Genomic DNA, 15785 nt, shown 5'->3' on the forward strand with positions numbered 1-15785 from the left:
GAGACCTCTTCTCTTCTTTCCTTTTCTTTGTTCCTCCCTTTCTCTTTCTTTCCTCCCTGTGCATGTCTGAAGGCTGACCCACGATTAGCCGGTGATGGGGTAAAGCGTAATTCCCCGCTCTGGGTAGACAAGTAGGACGCATACAGACCCCTGGTGCAGGCGAGCCCCAGGGAGGGGTGAATACCCAAGCTGGTACCTTCTGAACATGCCAATTGGTCCCTCCATCCGTTTCTTAGGAGATGTGACATAAGGTGTGGACAATCATCTAAGGCGGGAGTGCCCTCAGACAGGGCCCCCCACTAGGAAGGAGCGCGCCATTGGTCGTTTCTCGGTCTGACGAAGGTCAAGACTTCTCCACAGTCGACCCTTCCATTATTCAGAAAGTTGTCGACACAGTTGCAGGTCTTTTAAAGTCTTGTCCCTGGTTACAAAATGCCACCTTGTTAGGAACAGACAGTGCCCTTCAGGCACATAAATTGCTTCGAACTACACTGTACTTTAAATTCATCGCGGGGGGTGGTTTATATGAGGTCTCAATGGGTTATCCAATGAGGACATCCAAAATTACCTGTCTGACCAGGGTGTAACGGCCGTACATTGAGTCATGAAAATAGTTGACAAGGAACTGCTACCGACTCACACTCTCTTCTTGACGTTTGAAAGAGTTCAACTTCCATCGAACATTAAACAGGATATGAGCTCATTTCAGTTCGCCCTTACTTCCTCAACCCTATGTCTTGCTATCAGTGTCAGTGATTTAATCATACAAGCTAGTCATGTTCCAATATGGCCAAATGCGTTACATGTGGCAGGGATACCCATGAGGGTGATTGTCCCCCTCCATCCCCTTGTTGCATCAACTGTATGGGCAACCAAGCTGCTTCCTCTAGAGAGTGCCCTATTTTTACAGATGAATGAATTATTCAGGAGATCTGGGTGAAGGAAAAGGTATCCACTTTGCTGTTCGTAAGTTATTCACCAGTAGAAAGCCCTGTGCTCCCAGTGGGTAAATATAGCACTGTTTCTCGCTGCCTTGCTTGTCCTCGACCTACTAAGGAGATAGCCACTCAGACTTGTGACCTCACCTTTAGCACCACAGTCGTCAGATCGTCTCTTATTTGGACCTTTCAGTCAGTACTGTTCAATTAGCTCGGCGCTTTGAATGGTTCACTCTTGCTGATACACACTCAAGTGACCATTTTCCATGCGTCCTTCGATTACACCCACAACTGCCATCTATGCACCCAAGACGCTGGAAGTTTTCCCAAGCTGATTGGACACTTTCTCCTCTCTAGCAACATTTGATTACCGTCAATTTCCTATAATTGACAATCGGGTCGAGCACGTTACGGAAGTTATTCTATCAGCCACAGAATGTTTAACACCTCATACGTCCCCTTTGCCCCAGTGGAACAAGGCATGCCGTGACCCAATACGCAAGCAGAGATATGCTCTTCACTTTTTCTGCCACCATCCTACATTGGCCAATTGTATCCGCTATAAGCAGCTACGTGCGCAATGCCGTCGCATCATCTGCAATAGCAAGAAGGCAAGCTGGGACTTCTTTACCAGCTTCACTCCCCCATCTGTAGTATGGAGTTGGAATTCGACGGTTATCTGGCACATCTAGTTTCTTCCCGATCTTTGGGCTAACTGTCAGGCAAGATACCTTAGTGGACCCAGTCGCAATTTCTAACTCACAGGATCAACACTTTGCTGAGATTTTGACCTCTTCAAATTTTCCGCCAGTTATTCTCCCGAAGAATCGAGCAGCAGAAATGCGACCTCTTGCTGTCTCCTCCCAAAATCGCGAAAGCTATCATACTGTTTTTTCTATGCGGGAACTCCAACAAGGACTCTCTTCCACTCCGGGGCCAGATAGCCTCCATGTCCAAATGTTGCTGCATTTATCATATTTTAGTCTGTGTTACCTCCTTCACCTTTACAGTCGAATTTGGACCGACAGTAACTTTCTCAGACAATGTCGGGAAGCTATCGTCATTCCTGCTCCAAAACCTGGAAAGGAAAAACATCTCCACTCTAGCTATCACCCCATCTTTCTCACAAGTAGTATATGTAAGGTTTTGTAGTGTATGGTAAAATGCCATTTAAGCTGGTGGCTGGAGTCCTGAAACCTTTTAACACCTGCTCAATGTAGTTTCGGAAAGCTTCGTTCTGCAGTTGACCATCTTGTTGCTCTCTGCACTTGTAGCTTAAACAATTTTCTCAGGAAACGCCAAATGGTAGCTATATTTTTCGATCTGGAGGGGGCATGCAATACATGTTGGAGGACAGGCCTCCTCCACACACTGTTCTCTTGGGGCTTTGGACGTCGGCTGCCCCTTTTTCATTCAAGAATTTATGACTGCTCGCACATTTAAGGTGTTGATGAACACTACTCTCTCCTGTATTTTCTCCCAAGAAAACGGGATGCTCCATGCTAAGGGATATACTTTTTATCATTGCCATAAATCTAATTATGGATTGTCTCCTTGCCAGGCTCCTTCTTTTTCAGCAATTTTACGATCTACTACTGCTCTCAACAGACCAGCCTTCTTGAACAACGTCTTCAAGGATGTCTCGATTGCCTCCACTCATGGAGCATCAAAACTGGCTTCCAACTTTCTCCCAGTAAGGCCATCTGTGTAAATTCTTGGCACCGTAGAGAGTTTTATCTGCCTTCCCTATGTCTAGGCCCTGTTCGCAGACGTCGCCAAATTCTTGGGACTTATGTTTGACAGAAAACTGTGCTGGTCTTCCCATGTTTCATATCTTTCGACTTGCTGTCTGCGATCCCTCAACTTCCTCCGTGTTCTGAGTGTTACCTCCTGGGGAGCAGACCAAGTGGTCCTCCTCCGCCTGTATCATGCCTTAGTGCACTCAAAATTGGACTGAGGAAGCATAGTTTATTCCTCTGCATGGCCATCTATTCTTTGGTGCCTAGAATCTGTCCACCACCATGGATTACGTTTAGCATCTGGAGCTTTTTACACCAGCCTCGTGGAGAGCCTTTATGCTGAGACTGCTGTACCTCCACTGTCCAAGGTGGTGAGCTGCCCTTCTGAGTCGTTACACTAGTCATCTGTCTTCCATGCCTGCTCATCCGACCCATGCCCTTTTTCTCAACGCCTCCTTGGATTTAAGGTACGCAGGCCACCATTCCTCTCTACCACCAGTGGGAGCCCCCTTTCGTCAACTGCTACATCCTCTTTCCTTCCAATTTTCTAAATTTTTCTTTACCAATAGTGTTACGGTGCCACCATGGTTTTGCCCCTGGACCTGCCTTCTCCATGACCTGTGGCAGTGTCCCAAGGATAGTACCCCCTCCTACAGTTTATTGTCGGGCATTTGGTTCTCTATGCACACAAATGGAGGATGCCACATTTATTTACACCAATGGCTCTAAGACCACGTTTGGTGTTGGGAGTCCCTATATTGTTGGCGACACCCCTATTAGATTTCAGCTTCCTGGCCAGTGTTTGGTTTTTACCATGGAGTTTTATGCTGTTCTCCAGGCTGACCAATACATCCGTCACTATAAGCAGATACAGTATATTACATGCTAGGATTCACTCAGCTCTCTTCTCAACCTCCAAGCTCTTTATTCCCCCCACCCTCTGGTCCACCGAATTCAGGACTGCCTCTACATGCTCCACTTGGGGGTATCTCTGTGGCATTCCTCTAGATCCCAGGGCATATTGGTATCTGCAGAAACAAGGCCGCTGATATAGCGGCAAAGGCTACAGCCTCTCTTTCTTGGCCCACTGTTCACGTGGTTCCCTTTGCCAATCTACAGAGCAATTTATGTCGTCTTGTTGCTCTTTTATGGCACACACGTGGTCTGCACTTCCTGAGAATAAATTACGGGATGTAAAAGTGATGATCCTCCCCCACTTTGTCCCCACTGCTCTCAACCATGGATGGAGAGACACCTTTTACTTCAATGCCCCTATTTTAATCCGCTACGCGCCCATTTACAGCTGTCGCCTGATATATCTTCCCTTTTATAAGATGACATGTGCTCCGTCAATCGTGTCCTTGAGTTTAGGGACCGATGACCAAGTAGTTATAAGATGACATGTGCTCCGTCAATCGTGTCCTTGAGTTTAGGGACCGATGACCAAGTAGTTTGGTCCCTTTCGCCCTCTTTTAAACCAACCAGCCAACCTTGAGTTTATCAGTGTCACTAACAAGGGAACCTCCCCATCACACACCCCTCAGATTTAGTTATATGTTGGCACAGTGGATAGGCCTTGAAAAACTGAACCCAGATCAATCGAGAAAACAGGAAGAAGTTGTGTGAAACTATGAAAAAATAAGCAAAATATACAAACTGAGTAGTGCATGTGCAAGATAGGCAACATCAAGGAGAGTGTGAGCTCAGCAGCGCCGTGGTCCCGTGGTTAGCGTGAGCAGCTGTGGAACGAGCGGTACTTGGTTCAAGTCTTCCCTCGAGTGAAAAGTTTAATTTTTTATTTTCAGTTTATGTGACAAACTCTTATGTTTTCATCACTTTTTTGGGAGTATTTACGACATCCTCAAGAAAACCTAAATCGGGCAAGGTAGAAGAATCTTTTTACCCATTCGCCAAGTGTGCAAGTTAGGTGGATCGACAACATATTCTTGTCATGTGACGCACATGCCGTCACCAGTGTCGTATAGAATATATCAGACGTGTTTTCCTGTGGAGGAATAGGTTGACCTATGACCTTGCGATCAAATGTTTTCGGTTACCATTGGAGAGGCACGTCCTTTCGTCTACTAATCGCACGGTTTTGCGGTGCAGTCACAAAACACAAACACTAAACGTATTACAGTGAACAGAGACGTCAATGAACGAACGGACAGATCATAACTTTGCTAAAATAAAGAAAGTAAACTTTTCACTCGAGGGAAGACTTGAACCAAGGATCTCCCGTACCGCAGCTGCTCACGCTAATCACGGCACCACGGTGCTCCTGACCGCACACTGTCCTTGATGTTGCCTACCTTGCGCATGGACTACTCAGTTTGTATATTTTGCTTATTTTTTTCATAGTTCCACACAACTTCTTCCTGTTTTCTCGATTGATCTGTGTTCAGTTTTTCAAGGCCTATCCACTGTGCCAACTTATAACTAAATCTGAGGGGGATGCGATGGGGAGGTTCCCTTGTAAGATGACATCAGTCATTTGAATCTCTTTTTCGGGAAAACAAGCCCTCTTCAATAGCAGTTTTCTCGAATTTCCTTTCGTTTTTAGTTTCCCTCCTTCGAGAGTCTCACTCCCATTGCTGCTTGTTTAAAGTTCAGTTTTTTACCCTTCACTAAGCCACAGAATGGTCACTTATGCCCATAGCAGTTTTGCGCCCTAAAACAATAATATATAAAAAAAAAAAAAATGCAATGCACTAGCTTTGAGTTCATGTGATATTGTGTCCTGGTTCTGATAGTGTGGTACACCCAGTCAGTGTGGCAATATGATATGATGTGAAGATAACACATCATGCGAAACTTGACCATTACTACCACAAAATTTGAAGTAATGTATAAAAAGAAAAAGAAAAAAATGTCTGAAAACAAGAGACTCATTTATCCTGCAAAAGGAGAGAAAGGTGGGGGTTGAGATAATGAGACTAATTAGAAGCTAATTGTAAAGGGTGGACAGGACAAGTAGAAAACAGTTTAATTTCCCTCGTGTCCATGCTGCTGCTCACTCATTGTCATTCTAGCTTTCCCATTCAGTGCAAGTTTGAATAAAGATTTTTGCTCGTCTGAATTAAAATTCACAATATCAAGCAATTGCAAAACAATGTAGTACTGACAAAGCTGACACTACCTGCCTATCCTAAGGAAAGTGCTTCAAAAAACTGTTTCACTCATATTAGAAAACATTCTTTTAAACTTCGTCCAGGCACGCCATTTTTTATAACACGAGTGGACACATGGCGTATTTTACATACACATATAGAGTAGCTTTCTTTGTTACCAAGGTAAACATAAATGAGCAAAATCACAGTTTAATATTAGTTTAATTAAACAATGATAAAATAAACTTACATTATACAAGCTAAAAAATTGTATAATTAAACAATAATAAAATAAACTTCCATTATATCACTCTGTTGCCATGTGTAAGTATTACCGCACAGTAAGGACTCACTTGAAGCGTTACACAGCATCAGACCCAGCTAACCGCTTGTTTAATTGATAATTATCTCGTAAACAACTGCCTCATTGTGGGTTTGTGTCACTAGCTCGGAATCTGGGTAATTTTCTTGCACTGATCCTGAATTTTTTCTCACCTACCTCATTGTGCATTATATATTACTGCTGCTCACTTGGACATATGACAGCAAACTCAGCACTTTTCTACCTGAAGAAATGGGTACAGGCCCGCAATTGTAAAACAACAATGGGACGGTACAAGACAATGTTGTTTGTGGATGATGCCTTTTATACATGCTCAGGAGCCTCTTGAGAGTTAAAAGAAAAAGTAATACGTAGAATACAAATGGTTTTATGAGTAGCTACTCAACTTGATCTGTCGTACATAATCTGATACAATAATAATTAAATCGGATACAAAAAAAGAGTGGCTTGCTGTTCCTGGATCTGTCAAGTGCACTCGGCACAGTTTGTCGTGAAATGCTTCTTTTAAAATTGGGAGTTTGGAGTACCAGAAGAATCTAAAACATATGTTTTGATCATAGCTACAAGACGTCTATCAGATTACACAAACCAACTAATGGTAGTGAGAAGTTCAGTTCTAGTTCAGCTTTTGTAATGTTTGGTGTATATCAGCAATCAGTTCTGATGCCTTCATTCTTCACATTACACGGGTTATTTCAGGAGGAATTGTAAATATTTTAGGAGGCAGTAGTATAGACTAATTCAAACAAACATTACATATAACATGAGTCAATCCAAATTAAGTGGTCCAATAAAAATTAAGTTGGTTGCTTGACCATTTTTAAATATTTTAATTTTTTTATATGTGATTACCCTATAGTTGAGAAGTTCAAAACAGTTTTTTAAAAAAATTTACCTTTCACCTTTACTGAATGGTGGCCATTTTCATTTGTAAGCGCGTTCAACGTTTCAGTTTAGAGACGTTAGCAAAAATATGAATGTGTCTGTACTGGGTTAAGTTACAATAATGCAATTGACATGATTGTTTTTAGAAAAGTGTCCTCTACAACATTGTCTATTACACAAAATACCCTAAATTCAAAAATAACCATCAAAATGACCCCCAATGTTTGGTATCCAATTTTTCAGAAATCCACTTTTTAGGCCCAAAAATAACAAACAAGGGGTGATTTATGAGATTCTATTTTTTTTCCTATAGTTAAATATCATACACTACTAGCCTCATATAGAGTAAGAGCACTTACAAATGTTTCCTTTATTTTTTATGAATTTTTGAACTTTGAAAATTTTCATTTTTTGTAAAGTTTGGGGTTAGTTATCTCAGGTGAGACTGAATATGAAAATATGATTTTTGCACAGTTTGTGCACCTGTATGATAGCAACGTACTATAAAAATTTCACCATTGATATCTGACTTTGAACAAAGATATGAATTTTTTTTAAAAATGAGGAGATAATTCACATTACTCTACAACTGATCTTATGGCTGTTGCCTACTCATGTATGATATCGGTGGGATACAATCAATTATTATTGAAGTAAGGTACTGAATTATATACAAAAAGTGGAAACATCACTGAAATTAACATTTATATTATTTTGACATACTTAAAATAAATATTTCCAACTAACATCCTTAGAGATGCGACTCTTCCTAAACCTGGTGGTGAATGTTAAGAACACTTATTTCTTCAGACAGCTTCTGTGATACAGAATAAGACCTTCCAATTGCTGTGGTAAGTTCAAGCACTGAAAGTTTCCTTAAAAAATTTTTCATTGGTATCCAAACTTTGTCACTAGTAGATTTCTTGAATGATGTTCTTGGGCCAGCAGGGTGGTAAAAATGCACAAAAACATCATTGTTTTCCAAACTTATTATTTCAATCACTGCAAGCCACCACTGTCCATCATACACACATGCCACTATGCCATTCAATGTTAAAGACAGAGATGTAATTTTACTGACACAATGATCCTCATAAATTTCGGTTTCTGATGAACATAGCATCGAACTAATTTTTCTGCAGTGCCAAGGAATATGTGGAAATGCCTTGTTCCTTTTTTTTGCAGTTTTCAAATCCTGTTTGAAATGTTGTTTTCGTATGCAGAACCACTTCTTCGTTCTTGATCAGAAAATAGGTGATGCCTTTTAATATTATCCTTGCAAAAGATATACATGTCCTGTACTGTGAGAATTTGGTCTGCGATTGGTCTTTGTAGGCTGGCTTTGCTTACTTCACGTTTTGTTGTACCTCCTACTCCATCGCATGCATTTTTACCATGGCAACATGCAAAAAAGTGCCATTCATCCTCCAACCCAAAGTCTACTTTGTGGTTAACAGATCTGAAAATTTCTTTTTGTTCTTATACTAACTGCCACTTCCATCTGAAAAGTACATCAGTTTCTCAACTTTGGGAACATTTTCTTTTATGTAATTTATTACATACTTTTGAAACACATGTACAGCCAAGCTGTTGTGCTCCAAGTAGTCGCCTAGAATGCAAATTTTAGAACTGCAAACTTTATCTTTCTCATTTTTAAAGTAGAGAATAAATGGATGCATTGTTGCCTGGTCATTGACCCAGTGGTACCCTTGTATTGCATCCTGAATCACAAATGTAAAATGTTCTGCAAAATCAGCTAGCACTATGCATTCATTTTCATGAAGTTGTACTTTTTTGTCCTTCAAAAACTTACTTTGGATTTTAGAAACACAATGGTGACTTTTGAGTTTTTGTTAGTTATCAATTAAAGATTCCAAGTACTCTTCTGAAATTTAACCACCGTCATCATTTCTGCCCCGTCAGTTGTGACCCACTGTTTGAAGGTAATACTGTGTGGCATTTCGTCGTCATATTCATGAAACAATTCAGTAACAGTTTCCTTGCCAGGGTCAGGAATTTTCACCTGCCTTGAGATGACTAGGTGTTGTTGTGTCATCTTTATCATTATTCATCCCCATTACGGCCGGAGGAAGGCAATGGCAAACCACCTCCACTAGGACCTTGCCTAGTACGGCGGTGCGGCTCTCCCGCATCGTTCCCCAATGCTCTGTCAATGAGTATGGGACTTCATCATCATTACCAGGGCATTTATTACACAAACCTATCATGCAGTCATAACTGTTAGTGTCACAGACCATTAAATCTAGTAACTCTTTGTAGTTACGATCACTGAGTTTTGCACCCGCAATCATCAGTTTGACATTTTGATGATATAAACAAACACATGCAGTGTGTGTCCCTGAGGATCCAGCCAAAATACACCACTTAGGGTGGTTGTCACAAAATTTTGACCTTCCAATTTTGCATTAAGGATGAGAATTTTTGAAAGCTGCATAAAGTTCATTTAAATTTGACAGCGCTAGTCGTTTCTGCTTTCTTACTTTAAATCCATTTGTAACAACTCTCTTGCTATCTTTGCAACCTGGGCACATTCTACTGTTTTCATATCTTCAAAAAACTGCTGGATCTTTTTAATTGATTCTTCACTTATACCTACTTCTTTCTTCTTTCCTAAAATTGGAAGAATGCCTTGCTCTTTCACTAATTTTTGGGTTAGTTTAACCAAACAATGAGAAATGTTGAACCCATGAACTATTTTTTCTCTTCACCATGAGTCAGTGAGCCAACTTAAAATTTTAACTTTTTCCTCGTTAGATGTCACTGAACATTTAATTTTTAATTTCTCTGTTAAGCTCAACTATTCGGTGTCAGATGATGCTGGTGGTAGGCTTTCTTCTTCTTTAGAAATAATGTTGTTATATGTATTATTAAAGCATGATTCCAAGTCTCTTCTAATTTTGTCTGAAATTTGTTGTACCTTATTTTCAATAGCTGCTTTTCTTTTTCTGCCACTTAATTTTACTATTTTCGAAGCAGGAGAATGTCTATCTTAGAACAAGCAAAATCCGATATGCTAACAGCTTCCTCATTAGGAATATAAATTTTATTGACGAGGCAACATTATTCTGGTTCTGGATTCACAACAAATATTTCTGAGTAACAATAGGCTTTTTTTGAACTTTAAGTGGATCACAGCACTTTCTTCCAAAAATGTGGTTGTACTTCAGAATACATTTCTTCTCATGTTACTCACACACTGATGTCACAGAACTTACTCGAAATTTAAACAAAGTTTGTCAAACTTCATCAAAGCCATTGACATTTTTCAAGTTTTTTGAAACTGAATTGTAAACTGTTCTGTGACACACTTCACTTGCTATCTGTCCATGTTATTGCATTCCAGTTAATCTCTCAAACTTAATTACAAATTACACACAGAACAAAGCACATAACACATTCTACACTCTCGATGAAGTATGTACATCCACTCTAACAGAGGCGTCAGAACAGACTGACTGCAACAATGCCACATCCAGCAATAATCTACTTCTACAATGCCACACCCAGCAATAATGTACTTCTTTATTGACAATACACCTAAATGTAAATGGGCATTTTTATTACCATGGAACAAAAGTGAAAGCTCCTATTGTTTAATATTGCATTATTAAAAATAAATAAACTAAATGAATATTGGATGATAGTGTTAACTAAATATATGTCATAATTAAATTTTATTACAATTAAACAATAAACCATTTAAATAGCCAACAGCTGTAAGATCAGTTTTAGAGTAATATGAATTATTTCCTCATTTTCAAAAATTCATATCTGTTCACAGATGTCAATGTTGAAATTTTTACAGTATGTTGCTATCCTATAGGTGTACAAACTGTGCAAAAATCATATTTTTATATTCAGTCCCACCTGTGATAACTAACCCCAAACTTTACAAAAAATGAAGATTTTCAATCCTTCATTTGAACATGCAAATGAACAAAGTTTGGATGAAGAAAAAGACATTGTTCAGTTAGTTGAAAATATACCTTCAACAAGCACACCCAGAAGTTACACATGTATCTGTGTTTCACATATAACAATATGGCTGTGGAAGCTCTCTTCTTATCATCTACAATATATTCAACATCTTCATCAAGGAAATGAAGGTAGCCAATTGGAATTTTATCATTGGCTAGTAGCTGAGTAATCCCATGAATACTGTTTACTGATTAACCATTTCACTCGTGATGGTATCAGTGACACTAATTATCCACATCAGTGGTCCAACGAAAACTCACATGTCTTTGTACACATGTAATTCCAAGAATACTTTTCTGTAAATGTGTGTTGTTGTGTTATAGAAAATTAGTTGACCGTGTGTGTTGTGTTGCTGCATCATCTCCCAAGGCTTCGTTATCTAGACATTATTGGATGAAGTTCCTTTGGCTACAAGGATGGGTATATTCTTCCAGAATGATGGGGCTCATGGAAATTTAGTTGTCAGGTGTCTCACCTTAAGCTATTATTTCCTGGAAGATGGAGCAGCAGAAATGGTCACATTTCTTGACCACCACGGTCCTCTGCCCCTACAACTTTTAATTTTTGCCCCTGAAGATGGTTAAAAGGTGAAGTCTACAATGAAAAATTAAACACAAGAGACAAGTTGATTATTCAAATCATGAATAGTGCTGCACTCATAAAAGAATGCCAAGGTGATCTCTGAAGAGCTATGCATAGTGTTGTAAAGAGAATTCAAAAGTGCGCTGAAGTTGGATGTATGATTTATGAAAATTAACTTTGAAATTAATCATTTGCGTTTGGTTCACACCTTTGGTGTGTATTTGTCTGGATTATAGTCTAACAGCTGTAATTTTGGAACAAATAAAAGTTGGACATATGTTACATGAAATGTATTCAAATTAGTATATTCCATCATCTCTTAAAAATATTTACTGTTCCTGCTGAAATACTGTGTACATCATTGGTAGCCACCAAGTTTCCCATGGGAGGCTGCAAATTTATGGAACTTACTCAAAGACTGCCACATTACTTAGAGAGTAATAGTTTAATAAAGTAATTTTGGGAAGAGAAGAGGAAGAAAGGAAAGAAGTGAAAATTGTGTCATCATGTGATTTTCGAGTTCAAACACTGTCCATAAGGGCAACAATGAAATGAATGAATGAATGAATGAATATTTTTGTTTCACTAATAAAGATACATTTTTTTTATTATTTTGAAATAATCGTCATTGGACAATAGCTAATTACATAAAAAGAAATAAGTTACTTTTATGAGTGCTCAATTTAGCTGTTAGATGTTTGAAATGTAGTGATAACTGGATGCACAGTTTTGGGTATTCAGATTTAATGAACTTGAGGGCCGAGTACAGTATCCACACACAAAGTGATCCCAAAAGTCAGAATATGTTGCATCAGCATTTAGAAGCCCACACAAGTCATTGTTAGCTGTTGCAGATAGTGCGTCTTTGTTAGCAATGCTGACAATCCTCTTGATAGGCAATGAATTTTCCCCTAAAACATCATCCAGGGCTTTAATGTCATAGTGTATAGTAGTCAATGTTACCAGGTCTAAGAGCTCTTCCACCACCTCCGAGTCATATGGCAAGTTGTGGTTGCCAGGTCCAAGACCAGACTCATCACTGAACACTCACATTTTTGTGGTGCAGATTACTTACAATATTGATATTTGAGGAGAAATACACAGGCTATAGGAATTTTCCGTATTTGCATCCCATTTAGAGAGACTTTGCTCATTAGTTGGAGTAAACTGCAAAAATGTATTGCCATCTACTTTGGGCACATAACAAAGAATGTTCCTCACACTAATGTGAAGATTGTCACATCATACTTTGAGTGATTTGACAAGGCCAGGCTGCAACGTCCAGTTGAACATGGAAATCCAGAGCTTCAGGAATAACTCAACAGATTGGGGCATTTTCTCAGAAGTGTGACTGATTCATCACCCTCATACAGTCACACCACACACATGTGGTCTACATCACTGTGTTTGTGTTAAATGGTTACTTGCATGAATAATATCCAAAAGCATTAAGTGTGACGAGAACAGTCTGTCAAATCTCTGAGTTTTCCTATATTTTAACGGGGCCTTTTTAGAGTAATTGTTTTCAGATGATAGAGTTGCTGAATAACAAACACAGTTCAGTGGAGAACTGAATACCACCACAGACAGCACAAAAGGGAACAACCATAGTACAACTTGACCTTAACATCAGAACATAAAATGACTGCTAAACAAAAAAGATGAGCTTCTTGTATGACTACAGGAAACTGAGCAAATTCATACAAATTACCTTCTCATTAATACAGGAATAACGTAAGGAAAGGGCAAGTCACTATATGCACAAAAAGTGGAATAGTGCCAGACCATTGACATACATGAACACAGCTCCTTGAGCTCTGTACTTTAGTAAAAGCCTTGGATAAAAACAAGATAGCAGTTGTGACAGTATACAGCCTCCCAAACAGGAAATGTTTTAAACTACATTAAGAAATTAGAAGTTACTAACAAGGATTATAAGAAATAATTGTGAAGTCATATAAGTGGAAATTTTGATATTACTTTCATCTTGGACAGTGCTGATTCAGGGGCACTTGAGGCTTAGCTCCCAGCTTTGTTTTACCCCCCCTTAGTAACATTCTGAACAATGAAAAGCCGGCCGCGGTGGTCTCGCGGTTCTAGGCGCGCAGTCCGGAACCACGCGACTGCTACGGTCGCAGGTTCGAATCCTGCCTCGGGCATGGATGTGTGTGATGTCCTTAGGTTGGTTAGGTTTAAGTAGTTCTAAGTTCTAGGGGACTGGTGACCACAGCTGTTAAGTCCCATAGTGCTCAGAGCCAACAATGAAAAACGAATGTAACACAACAATGACTCATGAATTATTTCTAAAACCAACTGTGTTTTAGGAACCAGATGTGAGCCCAAAATAATAAATGGTTTATCTGATCATGATGTTCAAGTAGCAACAATAGAGCATCCTTGTGAATTTAGTTAAGAGAAATTTGTTAACATCGAGTATAGATTTAAGTGTCAGGAAGTCGTTTCTGAAAGTATTTGTATGGAGTGTAGCCATGTATGGAAGTGAAACATGGACGATAACCAGTTTGGACAAGAAGAGAATAGAAGCTTTTGAAATGTGGTGCTACAGAAGAATGCTGAAGATAAGGTGGGTAGATCACGTAACTAATGAGGAGGTATTGAATAGGATTGGGGAGAAGAGAAGTTTGTGGCAAAACTTGACTAGAAGAAGGGATTGGTTGGTAGGACATGTTTTGAGGCATCAAGGGATCACAAATTTAGCATTGGAGGGCAGCGTGGAGGGTAAAAATCGTAGAGGGAGACCAAGAGATCAATACACTAAGCAGATTCAGAAGGATGTAGGTTGCAGTAGGTACTGGGAGATGAAGAAGCTTGCACAGGATAGAGTAGCATGGAGAGCTGCATCAAACCAGTCTCAGGACTGATGACCACACAACACAACAACAAGAAAACAAAAGCAAAATTTAACAGAATCATAAATGCTCGCCAAACTACGCTATTCAGAAAGCATTTACTGGACAAAAAATGTGAAGAAGTTTACTGAGGACACACAGTAGATGAAAAATATCTCTCCTAAAAATATTTTTACATAATTATGGATTGTGTTCTCCTTTACAACAGGACAAAGACAATCACAAAGGAAGCCAGAGAAAACTGTGGCTGACACTATTAACGGTAGTCGCTAGTTTTGTTTACGTTTTTTTAGGTGTAAATTTTGCGAGTGTAGATTTTCGTTTTTGACTAGAGTTATCACTTCAAAGGCAAATTAATTTGTGTCGGTCATACGGAGTTTATGTAGTTAAAACTTTCAGAAGTAAGTTTAAAAGTTTGTTTACATTAGTGTTTATTTACGGATTAGTAGGCTACAGGTTACGAAACTACTGTGGTCTTGTGCCAACTTATTCTCTGCTTTTGTGTTAAGTTTGTCTATCAAACCATGTGTGACTAATGTGGTGGTTGCCACAGAAATTTGAAAGAGGGGGGTGTTCTGTGTAGATTGTAAGTTATGGTTTCATTGGGGTGAATGAAGCAGCGTGGAAACGAGGGTAGAAAATGAGGCTCTTCCATGGCAGTGTAGGTCCTGTAGAAAGGACAGGAAAATCGCTGAACAGGAGGCAAAAATTTGTGCTCTTACGGCTGAATTAGAAAACGTGAACTTGGAATTATGTAGGTTAAGGGAGAAAAAAGAGACTGGGAACTGGGAAAAGGTAGCAAGCAAAGGCTGAAAAAGGAAAACACTTGAAAAAACTCCAGAAATTAAATTAGTAAATTAGTTTGGCTTGCTATCTGAAGTGGAGGAAGGGCCTCATCCAGATGTAGTTGAAAGTAGGTTGAAGTAGAACATTAGCTTAAAGAAAAAAGACAGGTCGGGATCAAACCAGAATAGGAAAAGAAGAATTCTGCTTATAGGCAGCAGTCATGGGAGGGATGTGGGCAAGCAGCTTCAGGAGAAATTAGGTTCAGGGCACCAGGTCACAAGTTTTGTGAAACCAAGTGCTAGCCTTAGCCAGGTGACAGAAAACTTGGGTCAGCTATGCAGGGACTTTGAGAAGGAAGATCAGGTAATTATAGTTGTGGGAGCAGGAAACAGCCTGGCTATGAATCCAAGATACAGTATTAGGAGTGACCTGTATAAAATAGGAGCAGAAACTGAGCACACAAATGTGGGGTTTGTGGAGGTCTTTCAGCGCCATGATCAGCCCTGGGTAAACACTGCTGTAAGGTATGTTAA

The sequence above is a fragment of the Schistocerca piceifrons genome, chromosome 7, assembly GCF_021461385.2.
Source record: "Schistocerca piceifrons isolate TAMUIC-IGC-003096 chromosome 7, iqSchPice1.1, whole genome shotgun sequence".
NCBI lineage: Eukaryota > Metazoa > Arthropoda > Insecta > Orthoptera > Acrididae > Schistocerca > Schistocerca piceifrons.